Genomic DNA, 20,526 nt, shown 5'->3' with positions numbered 1-20,526 from the left:
AGGGTATGTTAGTTAGTGTTGCAGTGTGTTGCAATTTCCTGTTTCAGCTATCCCAGTCCTTTCCCTGGTGTGGCAATACCTTCTCCCTTCCCCTCCCCCTTGCCTCCTTGCTAAGTGCTGTCCGTGAATCTTAACATTCCAGCAAGGGCGTCATGTGATTGGCAGAAGTTCAAAAGATGCCCCTCAGCCCTGGGATCATTGGCTTAGCCAAGTGTCATTGTCTCCTGAGACCTTGCCCCCTCCCACCTGGATTGGTGGCTCAACTATCCCTTCCCTCCCCCTGCCCCCAGCCTTAGAAGACATGGAGACCACGCGGTCATTGTTCTGTTGGGAGCTATTACCAAGATTCAGAGCTCTATGACCCTGGAATAAACTCTGCATTAAACCCTCCTCAGAATCCTCTCCTTTTCTCTTCACCTCACCTAAGAACTTTCACCAGAGGTAAACCTGAGTTCCTACAAGCCTGAACGTGTTCCAAGTTCCTAGCTGCAACATCCAGCCATCCAGAGGTATCTCTGTGGTGAAATACCACAGCTGCCGCCTCTGGCCAAGCAGCAGGGGCCAGACGAGCCCAGGCACATTCCATCCGGTAATATTGGGATTTTATTCCAAGTTAGAAGGAGTTTTTTATGACTTAGAACGAAGGATAAATGCACCTCAAACAAGAAGATGTTTTTACCAAGCAGAAAGATAGCACAGGCAAACAAGTCAGCAAATGTTGCAAGTAGAAAAAAGGTCTCAGAATTTTCCACTGCAAGAAAACTGAAAAACAACTTCTAGCTTAAACTGTAATGTAGTAACTTTTTGTGATTGGAGAATAGTAACATGAATATGGTAATTATAGTAGTTATGATAGGCTATAGATAATAGTTAAGGTATAGATTGGTTCTACTGTATTAAGATGCTCAGCAAAGAAAAGTATATAATGAAATGTAACCAAAACCAAAGGGTCTCCAGGCCTGCCTGCAGCCGGAGCTGACATCTGTATGTACAGGCTCTGTTGCCCATGACCCTGGACTGCTGTAACGCCTTGGATGTAATAAACTTAATTTTGGAGAGCCGCCTGGAGTCCTGCATCTCTCATTATGGCTCTTACACTCTCACACTGAATGCCATACTTAAATCAGTTTCAAAATCTTGCAACCTGGCCCACAATGGCATACTACGAAGAGCATAATCAGTAGTCTCAATATCTTTTCTCGTCAATGAAGCCTTCCAAGTAGACCAAACAGTGTTCTTCACTGGATATGTTATTTCCCATAATGTTCCCAGTGGCTCACCTGTATCACAGGTGTCAAAATCAGTCTAGTCCAGACTGGCAGCATCTCCCCACTGCTCTCAGAAGCTACGCTGGGCCCCGTCCCTGGCTGTGCTTCACCCCACAGCCCAATTGCATTCATGTTTGGCGTCACCAGATGTTGCTGTTGAGACGGTCACAACACACAGAAGAACACCATGAATTTCAGAAGGCTTCTATCTGTTTATTTTAACAGCATGCTATCTTTTATACCTTTTCAGAAAGTTTATACTTATTCATTGGTCGCAACAAATCAACACAGTGCTCATTGGCACAGAGCGGTCTACTGCAGGCCCCCTCATTTATCTTTTCTTCTTCTTGGTTTCCATGTCGACGATCTTGATAGAATTCCTTTCAGGGGTAAACGCGACTCTTATCAACTTCTTTTCCAACCAACTCTCTCTGGCTCACAGACTAGCTGTCAGCCCCTTTCTCAGAGGGGGTATCATAATCCATCAATGAGCCCCTATTGATATTGTAAAAGGAAGGGGATTGAAAGAAGGGGGGAAGCTACCATCCACATGGTCAGCACAGACTGCAGAATTGTATGCCTTAATAAGAACCTGTGAATTGTGTTAAGGAAATGTGATAAATATATTTACAGACTCAAAGTATGCATATGGAGTGGTACATGCATTTGGAAAACTGGCAGGAAAAAGGTTTGTTAACCTGCAGAGGAAAAACATTGGCTTATGAAAACTTAAATACTCGCCTATTGGAGGTGGTGAATTGTTGCAGACAGGTAGAAAAGTTATAAAAGAAAGGCCTCATAAAATCAGGCCTGCTCTGTTAACTCTATGGCTAGCCTGTCATTTCTTCTAAGTGCAGCTAGTACTTTGCAAGTTGCCGTGCAAAAACAATCTTGGTATGAACAGTTTGTTAACATAACCTATTCTTGGATTAAAAATATGTGCACCTGCATAAACATTAGCTCTGTTCCATGAGAACCCACAAAAGAAAAATGTAAACAACCTGAACCTTAGCATGTACACACATATCACCTTCTGACCAATAAATGAAGTAGTAAGAAAACTACCAGCCAATACATGTTGCACATGAGGTCTGTGAAAACTGTATAAAATAAGTTATGTGAATAAAGATTCGGCTTTTTCCCGCATGACGAAAATGGACTCTTGCCTGATTTATTCTGACAGTGAATTTAGCAAAAGAAGTGGCAATAATACACATTGGGGGACACCAGGCAGGGTGCTCAGAGGAGGCAATAGGCAACTGGCAGATGAAGAGGCTCAGAAAGCAGCACTTTTGCCAGAAGTCTCTAAGATCTGCACTTTGCTCCCAGTGGCTCAATGGTTGCCAGAGAAACTGTCTTTTCCACCAGAGGAGTTGGAGATCATTAAGATTAGTGGAGTAGAGGAAAGAGAGGATAAGTGGCATACAAAGAATGGGAAACAGTGGATATCAAAAGCTTTGGCCCTACAAATATTAAAACAACTCCATGAAGGGAGTCATTGGGGCTCTTGAGAATTGCCAGAAGCCTGCCTCATGATGCATGCTGCTTAGGGTCTTTTTGTTTCAGCAAAACGAGCTGTTGAGGGGTGCCTGGTTTGTGCTAATGTTGATAGCTGGACTACAAAGGAGATTACAAGGCGGGGGGCGGGGGCAACCTTGGGCTGTACATCCTTTCCAATTATGCCAGGTGGATTTTACTGAAATGCCCTGTGTGGGAAGGCTTAAATACCTTCTGGTAATAGTATGTCAGCTAACAGGGTGGCCAGAAGCATTCCTGACCACTTAAGCAATTACTGAATCAGTTATTAAGGTATTTTTCAAACAAATAATTCCAAGATATGGGATTATGGAAGTGTGAAAAAAGTGTATTTTATGATTGGCTTTTCGCAAATATTAAAATGAATATTATATGTGTTGTGTTAGGAAGTAATGCTGTATTAATTCTCTTAAGTAGTGTGTTAAATATAGTTTTAGGTTATAAAAAATGTTAAAATAGAAACTATGCTATGTAAGATACTTTTTTAAAGAAAAGACTTGCAGGGAGATAGCAGCCACAGGACACCTAAATCTTTCAGAGAAAAAGAATTTATTGCCCTCTTATCAGAAGAAACTAACTTCTTCCTGCCTCGAAGGTGCTGTTAGGATTCAGAGGAAGAAGTTGACAATGACCAGACAGAATCCTGTGTTTGAATGAAATTTATTGCTCATGTATGAAGTGTATGAATATGCAACAAGCTCTTGTTTTGTTAATCCTTTGTTAATGGGGGTCCTTTTTCGGGCTTGTGCTACCCAGAAAAAGGTACCCAGATGTCCGTAACTCTTTGTCTCTATTGTCTCATATTGTCCTAATTCAATTTGTCCAAATTATTATTACTCTAATTGTATAACTATTTTTATAACCATTTTCTTACTATTAAACTTTAAAAAATTTTAAAAACAAGTGATTGGCATTTTTCACAGGAAGTAATGGACTCAGAGGAACTCATTTTACAAGAAAGATCCTTCAAGGGATCATGGCTGCTTTAGGAATACAATGGGACCTCCATACCCCCTGCCACCCCCAGAGCTCAGGGTGGGTAGAAAGAATGAATGGGGAAATAACGAAACACCTTTTGATGCAGGTGATAGAAACTAAGATGCCATGGATATGGCTTTTGACATTAGCTTTGGCAAGAATAAGAGTCAAACCTAGAGGAGATATTCAATTATCTCCCTTTGAATTGATGTTTGGGATACTCACCTGTGGCAGCACAGCTGGACTATAGCTGGGAAAAGAAATTTGGCCATAAATAAGAAATCCAGTTTGGCTAGCCTAGTTTGATAAACAAGTCTCTGGATGAAAAATTATAGGATAGGTTTGAACTCAAACAGAGACATCAGCCAACCCTGTTCAACCATGGATGTGAACACATCATTGGCCAGAGATCTGGGCGGTACAGGGATCCCAACCAATCAGTTATCCAGGCCCGGGAAATTCAAACCCCCTATAAAAAGAAGTTCTGAACAATAAAAGAGGCTGTTTGTTGAGGACCCTTGGTGAATTCATGTAGTCTCTGTCTCCAACCAACCACCCACATAACACACACCCAGTTAATTCTCAACCTAGTGGGAAGTGGAGATAAGTGATGTATGTATTTAAACCAGTATGTGGCCAGAATACTGTCTCATGAAGTCTCTGACAGGAAGCTCAGCTGGCACAGACCCTGCCTTTGGACTTTGCTGTTCACAACATCCAGCCAGGAGATTAGGTCCTAATTAAGGAGTAGAAAGAAGCACCACTGGTGGTGAAGTGGCATGAACCATACCAGGTGTTACTGACCACAGAAACATCCATCAAGACAGCTGAAGATGGGTGGACCCATCATACCCAGGTCAAGGTCTCTAAAGCCCCAGAGATTTGGACTTCTCAGATGGAAGAAAAATATGGGGAACCTCTAACTGCTAACTCTCTGCAGAGGTGGACCAGATCAGTAGCCCCAAATATTAGTGGGCTAATACAAACTGTCATTATCTACTTTATGCTGTTTCTCTGTATTTACTTGCCACACCTGGTGCAGGGACCAGACGTGGAAAAGTTGGGGAGGGGGAGTTCAAATGTTAATTTTTAAACCATTCTGGGTGCTTAAAAAAATGTAATGATAACTACGGCTTGTAAAGACGAATTGAGAAATAAGAAGAGGAGGGGTTGATAGGAAAGATGTGTGCTAGTGTCTTTACAAACAATTTGATAGGTGAGGGTATGGGTGTTAACATCTTTGAAATGGGTCTTAATGTCTCTAGCAACTTCATGCCCCAGGTTTGTTACAGAACCCAGACAGTTTGACTCCTGAAAGAGACAAATGGGTTGGTACAAGCCTGAGTTTCTGAACTTTGGAGGTTCAAGGGGAGAATGTGCGGTAAGCGGTTCAGGAAGGCTGTACTTTCCTAGTACCTCAGCCAATGGGGAACAGAAGAGGGCAACATGCAGCTGGGAGTTTAGGATAAAAGAAGGCTGTGTCCTCTGAGACCTCAACAAAGACACCGGGTGGTATGCTTTAGTGAACTCTCTCCCTTTATTAGAATAAAGGTATAGGACTTCTTGGTCTCCTTTGTGGACACTGGCCTTTCACAGTGTAGATTTTCTGCACACAAGCAATTACTACAGAAAATTAAATGATCAAACAGTAGTTACAAATGTAATGCTGCTCAAAGTGACTAGGAAACTGTACAGGAAATGCAATCCTAAACCTGTTAGGGCTTCCTTATGTTAGAAACAACCCTCAAAAGAGAAACCCAAGGGCCAGCATTTAACAAAATGGCTTGCCTAATGTTATGAGTAGAAAAGTTGTCCATTTTTTTAAAGGTTGCAGAGTTCACAAGTTAAACCAATTGCTGCCAAGTTGGAGTTCTAACTATTTGTTGTTAATAATTTGATGTTGTAATCCCCTGTTGTTAATAGTTTTCCTTTAATTACCTGTTCTTGATGGTGGGAAAACCCCCTTTGTCGAGTATCCCCCTGCTGCTTCCTGGAAGGTGGCACCTGGGACTGTGAAGAGGAGGTGACATCGGGGTTGGCATGCAAATGAGGAAACCCCTCACCAAATCGAGCAGGAAAAACCCCTAAAACAACGAGCCACGATGGAATTAAGAGATTGAAGTGATGCCTAGATGTGAGGAACAGAATCCAGTGTCTGCTAAGACCCTTTTTACCTCTCACCCTAACCTAATAAGACGTCGGCTAGAAACAGGACCTTGAATGTCAAGCCGAAAAACCAGGAATCTACTGGTGTTCTCCTGAGGACAGAAGCCCCAGCTCTGCCTGCATACCAGTGGACATAGCTGCACTCTTCCTCCTCCTCCGTGCCATTCCTGGGAGCGGCGGCATCGTGAGCATGACTGGTCAGTTCTCCCCACCCAAGCTGATTTTTAATAAAGGAATTAAAAAGGAGAAAGATCTCCTGCCCTATTTATTTCACCTTAGGTACAGTAGTCATTATAGGGAAACAAGGAAGATGAAATGAGTTTTGGGGTCTTTTAAAGTCGTATAAAAGCAATCATGAAGTGAAGATGGATGGGTGCTGTTGACAGTGTGGACTTATTTGGACTGATGCTGGCAGTTTGGGGAGCAAGTACAAAGCATGCTTCTAAGCTGCTTTACTTGGCACATGGGAGCCTTATGAGTTGATATTAGGCAGATAAATCTATTACATTAAAACTTCAAGGCAGCTGTGAAAAACACGTTCACTGTCCTGTGAAAATTTAAAAAGTTTAATAAAGGACAATAGGAGACAAGGATCATAGAGCAAAGGTTATTACAACCGGGTGCATCTTGGCACACAGCCAAGAGCACACTTGTCTTCTGGGATACCCCTTAAATACCTTTTCCATTACATCAGCCTGTTGCATATTCATAGACCCTTATGCATAGTAAACTTTTTCCCCAAACTAGTTTACATGTTCCAAGAATTGTTTAGCATGGCTCCTCCTTGGGTCTGCTGTTTTAGAGCATGCTTATTCCTTGGTTGTGGTTTTTAGTCCATTCTTATCACCTCCAGTTTTTGGGCCTTGGTCCACACTGTCTTCAGACGGTGAGTGCTGATAGTTGGCATATCTGTAGAAGGTGTCCTCATCCTATGTTCATTGGATGTTATCCCATCCAAGCAGGCATTTTAACACAATCATATTTATTTCACTACTATGTCTAAGCTTAATAACAACAGAAATAAAAACTATATCTTTATTATAAGTTACTTTAACACTGCACATATAAAATCCATTTTAATATTTGTGGAAAGCCAGTATTATAATATGTATGTATAACAGCAGCAGAGTCACAATTTTGTGCCAAATAGGCACACGTGTGTGTTTTTAAGTCAGGGACAAGGCCAGGAGGAGAGGCTCGCACAGGCAGCTCGCAGCTGGGACGAACATCTGGTCCAGGCTAAAGCGAGCAGGGAAGCAGCCCCTGGGGAGTGGGGGCGTCCATCTTGTGCCAGCCCTGCCCAGGTGCCGTGAAGGGCGGAGAACAAACCGCGGCAGAGCTTCTACCCCCGCCTTCTCCGTGAGCCGGGCCTATCGTGATGCCGCGGCGAGCTGCACAGGCGCTGCAAGTACCAGTGTTTGTTATGTCCGGCCAGCGCCTTTACTCTTTCTCTCCGCCCCCCGCTTTCCGCCCGCCTGCCCTCTCGAAGCCGCCGCCTTCGCTGCTGTGCGCGCCCTCACTGCCTCCTGTGCGCTGTCCGGCAGTGCCTCCGATATCCTCGGCTGCCCCATGAAGCGATGGCAGCGGCCAACTTCAGCAAGATTCAGATAGGGATCTACGTGGAGATCAAGCGCAGCGATGATCAGTGGGGCAGGGGCGGCGGGAGGGAGCCAGTTCGACGAAGTGGCCGAGTGCCGTCGCCCCGGTGCGTGGCGCGGGGGAGGCTGCCCGCGGGGCCCATTGTGTGCGCGGGGCTGGGAAGTGGCTGGGCCTGGTGCGCGCTGCAGTTGTCAGGGGAGTGCTCGCGCTTGGCGGTGGAGGGCGGTTGCCTGGGGCGTGAGCGGCGGCGGCGGCTACCGCTGGTGGCGGGGAGGCTGCGGCAAGCCGAGGAGGAGACGAGGGGAGGCGCAGCGGTGGGTTAAGGGGCTGAAATGGGGGGGAGAAGGGGGGTGCGAGAGGGATGAAGCCGAGATGGAAGGGGCTCATGTGGGAGGAGAAAATGGGACAAGTTTGGGGTGAGCTATGAGATGTGCGGGGTCGTTGTGGATGGGGTTGAGGTGATTTGGGGGAAAGAGGAGTGTGGGTGGGAGAAAAGCAGGGGGAGGTTTTGGCGGATAGGTGGGAAGGGATGAGGTGATGGAAGGAGGAAAGGCTTTCAATGCAAAGTAACGACTTCTTGTTTGCTTTGGCGTTTGAGCCGTGTTCAGAAAAAATGACAGCAGTATGCTCTGACAGAAATGCCTTTAGATGCTTTCATCATTTGACAAAAAACTTGGTATTATTCCTTATGATTAAAATACACAAAAAGTATTTTCTATTTATGCCTATGGATTCTTTTTTCTCTGTTGAGGATCCAGTGTTTCTCATCTTGTCCAGTATCTCTTGATGGGAGGATATATGTTGCTGACTAAAAATACACATGAATAAAGGAAGTGTGTGTGTTAGGTTTAGGGTACTAATTAATCATATTCGTCCAGAATGAGAACTGAAATGGGAAGTTCACTGACTGAATCAATGACAAGTCATTTGTGACTTCAGGTCTTCAATTTGAGTGGGAATATGTAATCTGTTGTAGAGCTTGTCAGCGAAGAAAGCCGACTTGTTCTTCACACTCTGGACTGCAATGCACAGAGAGGAGGGAATGCCTCTGTGAGATCTATGACATCTACTAAACAGGGGTGGTGTTGTGGTGTGCTGTAATGTCCCATTTTGGCCTTCCAGGTCATTTCCCCAGGTGTGCCTATGTCTCTCTCCCTTCCCCCTTGCCCCCATGCTGAGTGAGTCCTGTCAATCAGGCTTAGCATTCCAGCAAGGCGTCGTGTGGTTGGTCAAGTTCAAAGGCTGCCCCTCAGGCCTGGGGGTCATTGGCCTGTCTGGGTGTCATCTTCCCCTGAGACCCTGCCCCTCTCACCTGGTTGGTGGCTCACCTGTACCTCCCCTCCCCCTGTCCCTGAGCTTAAAAAGGTCATCAGACCATGCGGTCGGTGTTCTGTTGGAGCAGGTCCTCGTTCAGACCTCTGTAACCATGGAATAAACCTCTGGACATTAAACCCTCCAGCAGAATCCATCTCCTTTTTCTCTTCACCATCGCCTGAAGCTATCCCTCCTGAGGTAACGGGGTTCCTTACAAGCCTGGACTTGTTCAGTGCCCAGCTGCAACCACCAGCAAGCCAAGGTATCTCTGGGGTGATACACCGCAGTTGCTGCCTTTGGCCCAGCAGCAAGGGTCAGACTGGCCCAGGCACAATCTAACTGGTAATATTGGGAGCCTTTTTTCCAATAGGGTGGGGTTCTGCTTGGATTTTCTGGAAAGTTTTTTTTTTTTTTTTTTCTTCTAGATTCAGGAGCTTCCTAAAGAATAAGCAGGTGTTTTCAAGGAAAGAAATACCTGGAGGTCAAAGGCACTGAAGTTAGCATGTTCATAAGACAGGAAATGAGCATCCAACAAGCTTTATGCAGCTTGTCTACTCATGTCCCATACTGCCATTCAACCCTACAATAAAATAATAGTCGGTGTTACCTGGACACTATATTAAACCTAAGCCCTTAATTTGTGCATAATGGCTTGTATGTCACGTGAAGGATCTGATTGGTCTGGCAGTTATTTACATAACTCCTGCAGATCTCTGTCTGGGGTTTCAGAAAACCTCACTGTAGCAATGTGTAAAACTTTTTCTGTGGCTTGTGTGAACTTCTAATAAATGTTGCTGTTTGTTTTGCATGCCTTTGGAAAATAAGGCATGAGAAAGCTTTGCTTCTTTCCTCCCCTTCCCCCCAGGTTCTGCTGTCCGGAATGTCAGAAGTGAGGACAGTAACTCTTGAACATAACAATCCTTATTTTCAGTATTGTTAATGGTTTACATATTTCTCTGTATCACTTACATATGTGATGCAGCACATTAAATATATTATACATTGATAATATAATAGGGAGATGCCTTCACAGCAGTTGCTTAAACTATAGAATTTTGAGCATTTGTATTAATTTGGCCCTTGTGAGCAACCAGACTGCAGTGTCATACCAGAGTTAGCGAGTCCTGGTTATTGTGAGGTTTGCTTGTTTTTCATTGGGACTGGAGGAGGAGATGCTCTGTTATGACTCCAGCTACTCCTCTGTTCTGTCATTCTCTTTCCAGTAAACTGTGGGAGGAACTGTCCTAGGTATGTGGAAGGGAGCATTTTAAGAAATATATCAAAGGACAGATAGCACTAGATTGCATTTAGCTTGCATTGCCTTTCAGAAGGTAGGTTTCTGACCTGAGCTGTGGTTGCACAGGCAATTGAGATTGATCTATCTGCTTCTGACAGGGGGAGGGTCTTGTTGCCTGTCAGCTGTGTTGTTTCTACTAACTCTCCCATCCAGTGTGGCCAGTTGTCATGGTTTAATCCCAGCAAGCCAGCAAGCCCCATGCAGTCACTCGCTCAATTTTCCCCCAGTAGGATCAGGGAGAGAATTGTAAGGGTAAAAGTGAGAGAACTCACAGGTTGAGATAAAGACAGTTTAATAGGAAAAGCAAAAGCCACACACACAAGCAAACCAAGGAATCAATTCACCACTTCCCATGAGCTGGCAGATGTTCAGCCATCTCCAGGAAAGCAGGAATACATCACATGTATTGGTTATTTGGGAAGACAAATGCCATAACTTCAAATATCTCCCTCCTCCTTCTTCTTTCCCTCATTGTATATACTGAGCATGATGTCATATGGTCTGGGATATCCCTTTGGCCAGTTGGGGTCAGCTATCTCAGCTGTCTCCTCCCAACCTCCCATGCATGCCCCAGCCCCTTCCCCAGCATGGCAGCACAAAAAGCAGCAAGGACCTTGCATTTGTGTAAACCCTGCTCTGGAATAAAAGAAACATTTATATTATCAACCCTGTGTTCAGCACAAGTCCAAAACATAGCTCCATACCAGCTACTGGGAAGAAAACCGACTCTACCCCAGCCAAAAGCAACAGAGCAATGTTTTTTTCCTCTAATACAATAATACATTTAATTGATGATTGGATTCACTAAACACAGCAGAAAACTTTTGAATGTGCTAGTTTTCTACAGGATTACTGAGATCAAATGACTTAGAGGGATCTGCGACCTCAATACTATCAGTGTATAGGAAACGCATGGACAAGGTAAAGATTAAAAGTATGATCTTGTTCAGTAACTGTGAGCTACCTGAATCTGCTCTACCCAAAACTACATTCTAGGTAGAATCAGAGCTGTGTATTGTGCCAACTATCCTGGGATGAAAGCATGATTAAAACCATTTAAAAAACTTTTGGAGAAAATGGTGTGTTGGTCTGGTGTCGCAGACATTTCTTCACAGAAATCCTTTCTTTCGGATTTCTGTGTCTTCTGGAGGGCAAAGGCCTCAGAAGACAAGGTAAACAATTATTATCAGCTGCTGTGGAATGTAATGGGATGCACCTTGATTGGCTCATTTTCTATGTTTATAATTAAGGGCCAATCACCAGTGCAAGCTAGGGGACTGAGTCCTTGAACACAACTTTGTTATAGATTCTTTCTATCTATTCTTAGCCTAGCCTAGCAGCTCTGCAAAACTCTCTCTTTATTCTATTAGTATAGTAATAATGTATTATATATAACATCTTAATAAATCAAGCCTTCTGATTCAAGAAACAAGATTAACCGTCTCTCTCTCACCAGCTGCGACCCACTCAGGCGCAGTAATAGTCTGGGGTTTTTTTCCCATTGCCTTATCTGTTCGTGTCGTCAATGGAGAGAGACGGGGAGACTGACTCGGTGATCAGAATCCAATTTTATTGTGGGATACAAGCACTTATATACTATTTTAGGGAGACTAGTAATGTGTACTACAATGATTAGGTTAGAATCATATACACAAACTTATGCATATAACAACACCTCTTGCTTACAGAGTTTAATCGGATTTTCTTTTTCCGGTAAACCTGTCTAATTAAATCTTCTTCCTATCTAGATCTAATTTTCAAAGTTTCGTTTGCTTTTGCCAAGGCATTTTATCTATCAGTTCTCTTATGCTGATAAGGTCCAAAGTACTCTCTGTCTCGTGCACCCCAATATCTCCCCCTTCTGCGTCAACCAAAACCACTCCTTTAATGGTCTTATTAATTAATCTCTGCACACATTGAAGCAAGCAAGGTATCATGATTAATATAACTATTATCAAAATCACCACATGCATACCTATCCTAAAGAAATCCTTTAGCCAGGGAGCTAAACCCCAGCCATTAAACAGGTTATCTAGACAAGATCCAGATTCTACTCTTCGTTTAAACACACTATCCTTCAGTTGTTGTATGCTCTTATGGATAGATTCTGAGTGATCAGAAAGGTTCATGCAACACATTCCATCAAAATCTTCACAGCCATGACCTTGTGCTAAAAGCAAAAAATCTGTCGCAGCTCTATTTTGCAAAGTAGCATGCCTTACGCTATCAACATCCATTAATAGGTTTGACAAAGCAGAGCTAGTGTCATTTGTCTGTTTTGCCAGCCAGCAAGCCATCTCATTTAATTGGGTTAAGGCCTTTTTTGCTGCCAATTTTGGCAAAAGTAAAGAGGCCAAATTCATTTGGGTCTCAGACCACAGAGACACTTCATCATTGCAGTATTTATCAAATGCATGTAAACTGCGCCTTATTCTGCGAGGATAGTTGTGCTGTAAAATAATGTATGTGTTAGGTGTTAACACAGTCAATTGTCCCAGACTACTGGGACCCCTTTTTATGTGTAAAGGGATAGCAGCCCAGGCCCAGTGTCCACAGACCAAAAACATTCCTGATGGCAGCCTTAGGGGGGCATTGCTGGATTTAGAAGGGCTGCCAGAACTGTAATTACACCGAAAGGTTTGATTCTTATACACAGGGTGATGGGGAGAAACATCCCAAGCTTTAGACTGATTTCTTCCTGTGTATTTAAAATTAACACAAAAATCCATTTTTACAGAACCCAGGAGCTCTAATTCTTGGGGCTCCAAGGGTGCTTCAGGAAGGTAGGGGGTCCACTGATCCCATGCATCAACAGGATTTGAGCTTTGCACCACGCTTTCAGTATTTTTTGGTATTGGCCAATTGTCTAATGGCAAGCTGACTAGACAGGTTGAAAATGGATTTTCTGGGGATGCAGTGGCCAAGCATAGGGTATCTTGTTTTGTTGTATTGGCTAGAGTTATCCAAACATTTATTTTGGGTTGGTCAACAGGCCAGGCTGTGTTAGTAAAACTAAGCAGTGCTAATAAGCATAAGCAGAGCATCCATTTTAACTCCATTCTATGTTGCAGCAAAAAACCTGGTTTTGGATTTTAGTTTCCAAGCATATCTCTTAGCACATTCCCTTTTTGTCCTCTCCCAAGCTTGTTCAGGGACTGGCCAGATATAAGGCACTAAATTGTTTTGTTTGCACTCTACTTTGCAAATATAGCTATTTTCAGCTTCCCTCCTGAGAATAGAGAGGCGAGGGCTATTCCTTTCCTCGTGGCCTACTACAATTAAAAATTCAATGGCTTTATACCTTATTTGTAACTTCACATCATAACATGATGCACACCATGCTTTTGCCAAAAGGGCTCTGCGATACCACCAATCTCCACACTTTTTACACTGACAACACCCAAGGTTCACAGTTTCCTTTGCAGGTGGAACAGAAGATGTTGGTCATGAGCTGCAGTCTCTGTGTGGTTCCTCTTCCCCCTCCTCTTCTGAGAGCTGGGTAGCAGCCTGTTCTCTGTCAGGTGCTGGTATAGGTTCCCGGAACGGTTTCAGGTTTCTTGCGGGGATCCAACGAGGTCCCTTTTATGTGGAAATCCAAGCAAAACCCCTCCTCTATGTGACCAAAGGGTAAGGGCCAAGGATTTTGCCAGATTCTAGGTCATGGATCAGTACCGGTGGTTTCTCCTTGCAGGAAAGCAATGTGAATGATGAAAAATGCCTAGTCATAGGGGGATTTAAATCCATCATGGAACAGTTAAAAAAATTAAAAACAAATAGGGCTTTCTGTAGTCTTTCAGCAGGTATATCTCCGGCTCCTCCCTTCTATTGGGCCAGGAGACTCTTGAGGGAGCCATGCGCTCGCTCTATAATGGACTGCCTGGTGGGTGAGTGGGGTATGCCTGTCTTGTGGGTAATTCCCCATAAGGAGAAAAAATTTGCAACTTTATGGGAAATGTATGAGGGGCCATTATCTATCCTAATCTGTTGCGGAATTCCTAATGTGGCAAAGGCAGCAGAGAAATGATGACAAGCGTCCTTTGCTGTTTCTCCTGTGTGAGCTGAGGCAAAAAAGAGCACCTGAAAAGGTATCAATGGAAGCATGCACAAATTTCAAATGGCCAAATTCAGGAAAGTGTGTCATGTCTGTTTGCCAAATTTGTAGGCTCTGTAGACCTCTCGGGTTGACCCCTGTATTCACATTAGGAAGAGAGCAACACTGACAATCAGGACATGTAGCAATGATACTAGAAGCTTGTGCTGGAGTAAGCTCAAAAAGCCTTACTAAAGCCCCAGCGTTCTGGTGAAAAAATGAGTGACTCACCCAAGCCTGCTCTATTTTGTTTGGTAAAACATGTTGCACTGATAGGGTTAACAAGTCTGCCTGGGTGTTGCCTTCTGTAAGAAACCCAGGCAAATTGGAATTCAACCTTATATGCATAAAAAAATAAGGAGCAGTCCTTTGATCCAAAAGAAAAACTAGTAGTTTCAACCAGTAAAAAGGAACATAATTTCTAACTTGTTTTAAGACAGAGGTTTCTGCTCTAGACACAATTCCAGCTACCTAGGCAGAGTCTGTTATTAGGTTAAAAGTTGAGCTGAATTTCTGAAACACTGATCACAGCAGCTAATTCTACAATTTGTGGAGACCCTTCAAAAACATCAATATCAGATTGCCAGGTTCTGGTATCAGAATCCCTCCACACAATCACTGATTTATGGGTTTTCCCAGAACCATCCGTGAATATTGTCATAGCTTGCAAAGGAGTCTCACTTCTCCGTGGCTTTGGGAGCAAGTTAAAAGAACAGCTTAACATTTTGTGCTTAGGCGGATGGATAGATATCTGCCCTGGGTAATCTGCTAAAGCAATTTGCAATTTCTCAGATTTCTGTAGCAACCAATCCAAACAGAACATTATAAGAGGTATAAAGATGCGGTCAAAATCCCTTCCAGCCAAGGAGGTTAGTCTTTGACGAGCTTTGACAATTAACACGGCCATAAGTTCATCTTGCATGGAAATAGTCTTGGGCATATTATTAGGCAAAAAGACCCATTCGATAATTAACAGAGAGTCTGTTTTTTCTGAGTCCCACTGAAATATCAAGGCATGTGGTTGCCTGTCAAGGTTTAGAATTATTAGCCAAAGTGGTAACTCTGGAGCCCAGCGAGCTGACTGTCTCTGTGAGATAGCATCAGCTACCTTTTGAAGCACAGCTTGTGCCTTTGTGTCCAAATGTCTAGGTGATAAGAGGTCAGGCTCTCCCTTTAGCAGGGCAAACAATGGCTCCAATTCTGCATTTGAAATTCCAAGCAAGGGACGTACCCAGTTTATAGTCCCTAGTAATTTTTGTGCATTGGCAGAGTTTTGATTTCAGCTAAAATTTGCAAAGGTTATGCCGAAATAGAATACATTCCAATGCGTCAGCCCAGATATTTCCATGGGGAAGTCTTTTGAGCCTTTTCAGAAGCAATGGTCAGACCTGCTGATGTGACAGCCTGGCTGACAGCCAGCACTGCTTCTTCCATTTGAATCACAGTTTCTGCAGACATCAGAATATCATCCATGTAATGATACAACCGAACATCAGGCATACGTTCCCGGATCAGACTTAGGGTCCTTGCGACATACCACTGGCAAATAGTGGGGCTGTTGCGCATGCCTTGTGGTAATACCGTCCAATGATATCGAATTAGTGGTTCCTGCATATTAATGCTTGGTACAGAAAAGCTGAATTTTGGCGCATCGTCTGGATGCAGCAGAATATCAAAGAAACAGTCTTTTAAATCAATCACTGTCAAATGCCAATTTTTGGGGATCATGGAAGGAGAAGGGAGCCCTTGCTGGAGGGCTGCCATTTCCTCTATTACTTTGTTTATTTTCTGTTATAAGTGATCAAATCGTGAGCCAAAATTATCAAAAATTTAGCAAAGATTTATTAATTTGTCTGCGAGACCGAAGTTTGGTCTTCGAAACCACCACAGCCAAAGAGACAGCGTCGAGCCCAAGGCTGACACTGGGTGAACTCGGATCTGACTTCCCGAGTGTCAGAGTCCCCCCTGTTCACGCTCGCTGCTTCTTGAGGTGAGGTTTTATACAGTTTATTGTGCCCTAGGCAAAAATGACCAAATTTCCTTTGTATCTCTTCACATGCATCGCTGTTTCTTTCCATGTGCAGAGGTGGACAAAAGCCCAGTCCAGGTGTGCCATTGGCTTCAATCGGCTCCTCCAGAGCTGTGTATTCAGATGTATCAGGTTGGCGCCGCTTACTATCTTGATAGATGCAATTGGCAAGGCGATAATCGCTCTTGGGTGGCTCCCAACAACTCAGGAAACCGACGATCATCGCCCTGGAAGCTTCTATTCTTACGTTAAGGCGTTGATCGTTATCTTAACTTGTGTCTGGGAACTAGTTGAATCTAAATAGACAGCTGCTCCCGGCCGGGATGGTCAAAAGACATGTTTTGGATTTCACAATATTTTATACCATACATTAATAGTATGAATTATCCCTACCATATGTTACATTTTCCGCACGTCATGCAACAGCCTCCATCCCCCAGATCGCTTTCTGATCACAAACACAGGGGAATTCCAAGGGCTATTAGATAGGACTATATGTCCCTTTTCCAACAGTCTTTGTACAAATTCCTTTAATAGGCACAGTTTGTCTAATGACAGGGGCCACTGGTTCACCCACACAGGATCAGAGACTTTCCAAGTCAGTTTGGGGGTGTCGCGCATCCCAATGACCCCTATGCAAAAACTTGAATGCATCAAAATCCCCCACTGTGTTAACACATCCCTTCCCCACAAAACCAGAGGAACAGAAAGCACAAAAGGTTTTACTGTGGCTATCCACCCATCAGGCCCTGTTATTTGCACCAAGTGTTGACTCTGCAAGCTTTCACGGTTCCCACCCACGCCCGAGAGTATCTGAAGCACAGCCATCGGTGGCCACTTACTGGGCCATTGGCTTTTTGAGATAACAGTCACATTGGCTCCTGTATCAATAAGTCCCATCAGGACTATGTCTTTACCTTTCAGAGTCACTTTGCATTGGCATGTTGGATGCTCAGATGTAATACTGTTGTGTCTATAAAATCTGCGGGACCCCTGTAGAACCAAAACACCCCTCCCTCTTTTCAGCTATCGGGGATGCAGACAGGGGTGCTGCAGGAAAGGGTATAAGTTGAGCTATATTGCTCCCGTCCAGGACTACACAGGGCAGATGGAGGGTCCAAGCCATGATCTTTATTTCCCCAAGGGAATCAGAGTCTGTAGCCCCAGGGAGAACAAACAACCCTGTTATCAAGGTGGAAGATCTGCCTGTAATCAAAGCGTGCATATTCTGTCCTGGCGGTCCGAAAACTCCTGTGGGAAGCAAATGGACAGATGAATCAAGTGACGTTACTGTGTCAGAGGTTGCCGGGTCCATTCCTTCACTGCCTGGGGTGGCTGGTTGTTAGTCAGCGACAGTTTCTCGGCGGGCAGGGGCAGGGCCGATTGGAAGTTCAAGGTTGCTCCCAGCTGCTGCGTAGGCTGTGAAATTTGTGTCCTTGCGCATCGCCGTCCCGCGCTGCGAGAGAAGTTTCCCTGCAAAGGCTGGCCATTCTGGTGGAACTTAGAGTGGCATATATTAGCAATGTGAGGGCCTTTCCGGCAGCAAGGGCATACACCTGGAGATTTAGGGTTTTGTGTTCTTTGGCAGTCTCTCCGGATGTCCATACTCTCTGCAGCCAAAACAAGTCAGCTGTTTCCCGGGGATTAATTTCATGGTGGCAAAAGCGTCCACTATGCCTTGCCCCACAGCTTGATATGTGACTGCCATGGTGTCTTGTAATGTCCCCAAGCAGTTGCACGCTTGTATCATTTGGAGTAAAGTGGGTTCAGGTTCAGGGGCTAAAGATTTTAAAAGCTGCTTACAGTCTGGGTTGGCCTTCTCGATGACCAGTTTGAGGAGTATAATCTCCCTGGCTTGCTTGCTATCGATTTGTCTCTCCAATGTTTGTTTCAATTTGTCCACAAACTGCATTTAAGGCTCTTGTGGACCTTGTTTGATATTTATGAAGGACTGTTGCGGAGTTCTGGCATCAAGAACCTTAAGGAATGCCAGGCGAGCTGCCTCTGTAATACCCTGTAGGGCTTCTCTTGGTAAGGTGGCTTGGCCATTAGGGTCGGTATGTGCCCCCTTCCCCCCCAAGGTGGTCAGTAGTTAAGGCAGCCAGGTCTTGGTTTGCATGCCCTGCATATATTGCAATTAAATTTTCCAGTCCTTTTTTCCGTTGCATCATGAATATGGCATATTGTGTCAGTGTGAGGAACAGATTTGCCAAACACTTAACATCATGAGGAGTCATGAGGTGAGTAGTAAAGGTTACTCTTAACAAATTACTATAGTAGGGGGACCCCAGACCATACTCCCCAGTGGTACGGCACAGTTCCTTAATTTCCGAGTGATCTAAGGGATTGTGGATTTCCCCCCCTTGGGCCGAATTGCACAGGGGCCACAAAGATTTTTGCCACAGTGTCAAAGTCTCTGTCCTTAAGGGCTTTCCTTTTTATCCGTAACCAATTGTTATGTGTATCCAAAGGGAGTAAGCTCGCATCTTTTTTGGGGCCAAGGTTGAAAGAGTCCAGCTCTCCTTCACTGCTAGAGTCAGTGTCTGCCGCATAAGCGATAAGTGTCCGGCGGCTCTGGGATCGCTGGCAGTGTGGCGGTGGGACTGGGGGTGGCGACCAGGCTCTATCCCTGGCACTCACCGGGGAGGGTGTGCGGACAGGGGATGGGGAGCGGGACCTGGGCAGGTTTCGATCTGGTGCGGTTGCCGGGGCTGTCTCAGCAGCAGCCTCACAGGCTGTAGCCTCGCAGGCTTCCCCGCTCCCTCCCTCTTTTTTAATCACGTCCATGACCACCCTCCAAGTAGGAAGCATTCAGAGCTCTGGCTCGTGGCCAGGCAGCGTAGCCAGGTCGTAGAGCTTTACGCCGACCTTGTCCCAGAAGCGGAGAGTAAATACAGGAGAAGGGGTAGCGTCTGGGGCCATGTGTGACACCCATCGTAAAAGTAACTTAAAGTTGTGCTTTGGGATGGGGGAGCCATGCCTGTCCAGAAGGGCAAGCATGGTTTCATAGACATCTCTCTCTTTGGACATTTCCTTTCCCATTCCTTTAGTTCCCCTGGCTCACCTCTCAGTCCCGGCAGACAGGGATTGTGGGCCCAAATGCGGTTTTCTCACCGTCACGATCAGTTCCAGGGGCTCGCTGACTTCCCGCCAGTCAGGCTGGGTTTTCTTCATCCACAGAGGCACCAATTGTCGGTGATGGAGAGAGACGGGGAGACTGACTCGGTGATCAGAATCCGATTTTATTGTGGGATATAAGCACTTACATACTATTTTAGGGAGACTAGTAATGTGCACTACAATGATTAGGTTAGAATCATATACACAAACTTATGCATATAACAACACCTCTTGCTTACAGAGTTTAATCGGATTTTCTTTTTCCAGTAAACCTGTCTAATTAAATCTTCTTCCTATCTAGATCTAATTTTCAAAGTTCCGTTTGCTTTTGCCAAGGCATTTTATCTATCAATTTTCTTATGCTAATAAGGTCCAAAGTACTCTCTGTCTCGTGCACCCCAATATGTATGAAGTCCTTTTTTAAAACGAAGATTGTTTTGAGATGTAAGTATAATAATTTTAAATTTTCTTATTTACCTGTTTTTTTGCTGAATCCATGTGGTGTGTTCAGTGATGGCCAAATGCCAGTGCACCTACTAGAATATACTTACTCATTTCCTGCTGTGAGATAGGATTAGGAGGAAGGCAAAGCAGGCTCAAAGCTTTAAAAGGATATAAAGGAAACTTTATTAACAGTAAATAAAATAAAGAATAATGAGAATCAGAATAAAACCTTTAGAACATTTCTCCTCCCCCCTACAACCTTTTCTCCCCACTAACAATGTACAGAAAAAATTCAGTCAGTTTACCACCTCTAAAATAGTCTTTCTTCAGTTCACTTAGGGAGAGGAGTTTCCCTTGCCATGCCATGGAGACTTCTCCACAAGAAACAGTTCTCTCAGGGCTTTTAATGTCCATGAATAGAAGCTGCCTGGGAATCTGCAATAGTGGAGTCCCTCCCATTTTTCACAGCTTTCCCACAGTTGTGTTTATGGGCCATGTCAACTCATGGGGTACTATTTTAAGGATGAGCTGTTCAAGAGCAAAGGTTCTCTTTATCTATTTCTGAAATTGTCTCCATCTCTAGGAGCAGAGGTCTTCTTTTTTCCCTGGGGGCAAAGAGTCTTCATCACTCTTCTCTCTTTCTGTCCAAATTTCTCATGGGATCACAGCTACTTCAACATCTGCT

At 44.4% G+C, this 20,526-nt stretch overlaps 1 pseudogene; it reads left to right on the top strand.

Annotated features, from left to right (window-relative positions):
* Positions 1–7,525: 7,525 nt before the first annotated feature.
* Positions 7,526–20,526, top strand: part of LOC134431451 (kinesin-like protein KIF2A) — a 233,922-nt pseudogene continuing 220,921 nt past the window's right edge.

The sequence above is a fragment of the Melospiza melodia genome, chromosome W, assembly GCF_035770615.1.
Source record: "Melospiza melodia melodia isolate bMelMel2 chromosome W, bMelMel2.pri, whole genome shotgun sequence".
Classification (NCBI taxonomy): domain Eukaryota; kingdom Metazoa; phylum Chordata; class Aves; order Passeriformes; family Passerellidae; genus Melospiza; species Melospiza melodia.
The sequence above is the reverse complement of the archived record's forward strand: the minus strand, read 5'-3'. Positions and strand labels throughout refer to the sequence as shown.